Source organism: Malania oleifera, chromosome 1 (assembly GCF_029873635.1).
Source record: "Malania oleifera isolate guangnan ecotype guangnan chromosome 1, ASM2987363v1, whole genome shotgun sequence".
Classification (NCBI taxonomy): Eukaryota; Viridiplantae; Streptophyta; class Magnoliopsida; order Santalales; family Ximeniaceae; genus Malania; species Malania oleifera.
In genome coordinates this window covers 71,342,151-71,348,099 of record NC_080417.1, presented here as the reverse complement: position 1 = coordinate 71,348,099, position 5,949 = coordinate 71,342,151, and positions in this window count along the sequence as shown.

Sequence of the window (5,949 nt, the reverse complement as noted above, 5' to 3'; positions counted from 1 at the left end):
GAGGTGGGAGAATCGGCTGATGAAGTAGGCAACTACCCCAAGAAAAGTAAATTAAAACCATCACTCCCAAGAGTACATGTTCTCAAACTTGCCTCCTTAAATTTTACGATAATGATTGCAGAAGCTTCAGCAATCTGTGGGGTTATTACGGATGCCTAGCTAAAGGGGACTTTGTTTTGTCAATATGCTTGCAACAGAACTGCGAAGGAGAAGCTGCAAACAACAGTGTTATCGCCCTGTTTTGTTATGGGCATGTGTTGACTCTACGAGTGCAATCCTGTTTTGATAATGACAAATCACTTGATATATGTTCTGTGCATTGAGTTTGTGAACAGGACTTATATTAAGCATGCACGGAAAGATAACGAGACATGGAAGCCATAAAGTAAAGTTGACACGTTTTGACGAGCTCCATGGAAATCAAAGAGTAGAAAAATCGAAATGCAAGCGGCAAAGTTCAAGAACATCTTTGGAATGGGTATTTAGATCTCATGTATTTACATTCTCATATGATTTAATTTGAGGCTCAATATAACTTAGAAAGATTTTAGGATTCATGCATTTCATGTACATCATTAGAGTACTTACATGGGTTTAAAAATGTGTTTAAAATCGTGAAAAGTTATTTTGTAAAAGGCCCAAACAAAGAATCAATGTAGAATTTTAAATTGGAAATGAATATGTTTGAAAAAGGGGACTTCGGTAGCCTGAAGTTAACCTCAGGTGCCTGAAGAATTTCTTTGGTAGCTTGAAAATTAAGTTCGGTAGCTTGAAGAATTAAATGAGAAAGACTGAACCTGGTAGAGGCTCTTCGGTCTCTTGGCCCTGGAACCTCAAGCGCCTGAAGTCACCAGTTCCATCGCCTGACCCTGTGTTCCAACGTGATTTTTTCAAGGCTTAAGGAACTTCGGTCGCCTGGATTTTTACCCTCAGGCGCCTGAAGTCGCAGGAATGTTAAAATCATGTTTTTTATTAAAAGAACTCGCAAGCTATCTGATTCATCCAACGGCTGAGATCAATCCTAAGGGTCATTTACTATATATACTAAATGTCTAAACCCTAGAAGCAAGCTAAGACACTCAAGAAAGAGAAGAACACATCTTGTTGAAAGAATATTGAAAATTTGCTCTTATTGCTATACGATTGCCTACACTTCAACTTCTACTCATCGAGCTTAGGCAAATCAACTTAGAATCTCAAGGGATCTCTCTTATACATCTTGATTGTCAACTTGGTATTGAGGTTTGATCATTCAAGTTATTATATTCAAGAACTTCTCATCTCAAAACTTGTTATTGGACATCATTAGAAAAGTTTGATCTTGAGTGTGCACATACATATAAAAATTGTTTTTGAAAAGATCATTACTTGAGAAAGTTGTTTTGCTTTTAGTTGATTGGTTTTTGATTCTAGAATATATATACACATATACATATAGTGTTCATAGAGCTTCTTATTGAAAAATCTATTTTTGATTAAGTATTAAAAGGTTGATCTTGGATGTGCATATACATATACATATTTATTTTCTAAACAAGATCATTACTGGATTAAGATTGTGTGATTGATTGAATGGTTTGATTCAAGTGTGTATTAAGTTAAAAATTCATATTTTAGATATATTAAAACACTTGAATATATATCCTTAGTATTCATAAATATTTATCTTATTGAAGGATATTTTGTTTGGAAAACCTTATACTTGGTATCTTGATCTTTGAATTACATATCATGTATGTTTACATATTACAAAGATCGAGTTGTGATTAAATATTTGATAGAAAGCTTTTTGATATATATTGATAAAATATTCAAGATAAGGCTTTTAACAAGTTCACAATAGACATAATTGTGCATTTTTACCAAGTGAACTAGAACCCTAAAATTCTCCAAAGTGCTTAAATATATCTTTATTTGGGAGATTTCATAAAAAGAGTATTTGTGTGTTGAAGCATATCATACATAAACAATTGTATCGTTTCCATACATTCTGAGCTTCAAGCTTTATCATATGATTATGTACTAGGACTTTGAATTGTACTCACTAGCTTTGTTAGAATCAACATTGAGTGTTTTACAGATTAAATTGTATTCAAGGTTCAGTTTGTGAACCGGGGTTGAGGAGAGAGTTGTATCTCTTGTAAGCAGTGGATTAGGAGGGAGCTGTGTCTCTTGTAAGCAGCGGATTGTAAGGGAAGTTCCATCCCAATTTAAGGAGCAGGGATTATAGTAGAATCCTTGAGTGGGTTGCCCAAGGTGAGGACGTAGGCCGGGTTGGCTGAACCTCGTAAAATCGTGGTTGCATTCTTTCTTCCCTTATCCTTTTTATTTTTCGCATCGTATTTTAATTTCTTGCTTGCTTGTGTATGTTGAATAACTTCACACGCACTTAATTGGGTAAAAAGGATTTCATTGATTTAGTAATTCAAATCAACATCAAATTCCAGTCATTAATTAGTTAAACATAAAAATAGGGATTGATTGGTAGATTAGTTTCAAATTTCTTTTTAAAATACCGAATTCACCCCCCTCTTAGGATTACAACTTAATCAAGAGCATGACTTGGGATTATTTCCCCCGGATTCTAGGAGTATATAACCCATGCACGTAGATGGTTGTAGAACGAATTTAAATTTAGCATTTTCCTGTCTTCTTCTTGTTTTTCTTTCTTTTTAGTTTTTCGATATTAGCTCCAAACATGCATGAGAATGAGTCGATTTTGGTTCATTTTAGTTTAAAATCAAAATTGAATTAAGCTTCCTTGTGTGGTAAGATGCAATATGAGCCAAATTGTTTGTTTGCCAAAATTTTCAAATTGCGGCCAAACAACCAAGTTTCAAAACCAAACTAGATTTACATTAAGTGCTGGGTTTGGTTGGTTCACAAAGTTAGTCAATATTTGTTTTAACAGTGATACATTGTGTTTGATAGTAATGTAATTACTTTATGTATTCATATTGGGTGCAATTATACTGGAGTAACACATTGAGTGTCACATCTTTTTTCTCTTAAAATTTTGATAAACTGAAGGGAAAAAAAATGGAGTACTTACACTTTGGAAAGTGTTCAACATTGTCATTTGGAGACATGTTGGTGCAAAAGAATTGATGCTTTTGTTAGGGATTGAGGAACAATAATCACACACATAAGTAAAATAAGCACACAAAATAAGGAGACTAGATTTAAAGCATAGAGGTGTATCCAAAAACCTACTCTAGAGGTGGGAGAATCGGCTGATGAAGTAGGCAACTACCCCATGAAAAGTAAATTAAAACCATCACTCCCAAGACTACATGTCCTCAAACGTGCCTCCTTAAATTTTACAATAATGATTGCAGAAGCTTCGGCAGTCTGTGGCGTTATTACGGATGCCTAGCTAAAGGGGCTTGGTTTTGTTTGTATGCTTACAATAGAACTGCAAAGGAGAAGCTGCAAACAGCAGTGTTATCACCCTGTTTTGTTATGGGCATGACTTGTGATTATTTCCCCGGGATTCAAGGAGTATATAACCCATGCGCGTAGATGGTTGTAGAACGAATTTAAATTTATCATGTTCCCGTCTTCTTCTTGTTTTTCTTTCTTTTTATTTTTTCAATATTAGCTCCTAACATGCATGAGAATGAGTCGATTTTTGTTGATTTTAGTTGAAAATCAAAATTGAATTGAGCTTCCCCGTGTGGCAAGATGCAATATGAGCCAAATTGTTTGTTTGCCAAAATTTTCAAATTGCAGCCAAACAGCCAAGTTTCAAAACCAAACTAGATTTACATTAAGTGCTTAGTTTGGTTGGTTCACAAAGTTAGTCAATATTTGTTTTAACAGTGATACATTGTGTTTGATAGTAATGTAATTATTTTATGTATTCATTTTGGTTGCAATTATAATGGAGTAACAAATTGAGTGTCACTTTTTTTTCCTCTTAAAATTTTGATAAACTGAAGGGAAAAAATATGGAGTACTTACACTTTGGAACGTTATCAACATTTTCATATGGAGATATGTTGGTGCAAAAGAATAGATGCTTTTGTTGGGGATTTTGGAACAATAATCACACACATAAGTAAAATAAGCACACAAAATAAGAAGACCAGATTTAAGGCATGGAGGTGTATCCAAAAAATAGAGGTGGGAGAATCGGCTGATGAAGTAGGCAACTACCCCATGAAAAGTAAATTAAAACCATCACTCTCAAGACTACATGTTCTCAAACGTGCCTTTTTAAATTTTACGATAATGATTGCAGAAGCTTCAGCAGTCAGTCGGGTTATTACAGATGCCTAGCTAAAGGGGACTTGGTTTTGTCTGTATGCCTGCAACAGAACTCCGAAGGAGAAGCTGCAAACAGGAGTGTTATCACCCTGTTTTATTATGGGCATGACTTGTGATTATTTCCCCCGGATTCTAGGAGTCTATAACCCATGCTCGTAGATGGTTATGGAACGAATTTAAATTTTGCATTTTCCTGTCTTCCTTTTGTTTTTCTTTCTTTTTATTTTTTCTATATTAGCTCCTAACATGCATGAGAATGAGTCGATTTTGGTTGATTTTAGTTTAAAATCAAAATTGAGTTAAGATTCCCCGTGTGGCAAGATGCAATATGAGCCAAATTGTTTGTTTGCCAAAATTTTCAAATTGCGGCCGAACAACCAAGTTTCAAAACCAAACTAGATTTACATTAAGTGCTTGGTTTGGTTGGTTCACAAAGTTAGTCGATATTTGTTTTAACAGTGATACATTGTGTTTGATAGTAATGTAATTACTTTATGTATTCATTTTGGGTGCAATTATACTGGAGTATGAAATTGAGTGTCAATTTTCTTTTCCTCTTAAAATTTTGGTAAACCGAACGGCGAAAAAATGGAGTACATACACTTTGGAAAGTATTCAACATTGTCATTTGGAGATATGTTGGTGCAAAAGAATTGATGCTTTTGTTAGGGATTTAGGAACAATAATCACACACATAAGTAAAATAAGCACAGAAAATAAGAAGACTAGTTTTAAAGCATAGAGGTGTATCCAAAAACCTGCTCTAGAGGTGGGAGAATCAGCTGATGAAGTAGGCAACTACCCCATGGAAAGTAAATTAAAACCATCAATCCGAAGACTACATGTTCTCAAACGTGCCTCCTTAAATTTTACGATAATGATTGAAGAAGCTTCAGCTGTCTGTGGGGTTATTACGAATGCCTAGCTAAAGGGGACTTGGTTTTGTCTGTATGCTTACAACAGAATTGCGAAGGAGAAGCTGCAAACAACAGTTTTATCACCCTGTTTTGTTATGGGCATGACTTGTGATTATTTCCCCTGGATTCTAGGTGTATATAACCCATGCGCGTAGATGGTTGTAGAACGAATTTAAATTTAGCATTTTCCTATCTTCCTCTTGTTTTTCTTTCTTTTTATATTAGCTCCTAACATGTGCGAGAATGAGTCGATTTTGGTTGATTTTAGTTTAAAATCAAAATTGAATTAAGCTTCCCCGTGTGGGAGGATGCAATATGAGCCAAATTGTTTGTTTGCCAAAATTTTCAAATTGCGGCCAAACAACGAAGTTTCAAAACCAAACTAGATTTACATTATGTGCTTGGTTTGGTTGGTTCACAAAGTTAGGCAATATTTGTTTTAACAGCGATACATTGTGTTTGATAGTAATGTAATTACTTTATGTATTCATTTTGGGTGCAATTATAATGGAGTAACAAATTGAGTGTCACATTTTTTTCCTCTTAAAATTTTGATAAACGGAAGGGAAAAAAATGGAGTACTTACATGTTGGAGTATTCAACATTGTCATTTGGAGATATGTTGGTGCAAAAGAATTGATGCTTTTGTTAGGGATTTCGGAACAATAATCACACACATAAGTAAAATAAGGACACAAAATAAGGAGACCAGATTTAAAGCATAGAGGTGTATCCAAAAACCTGCTCTAGAGGTGGGAGAATC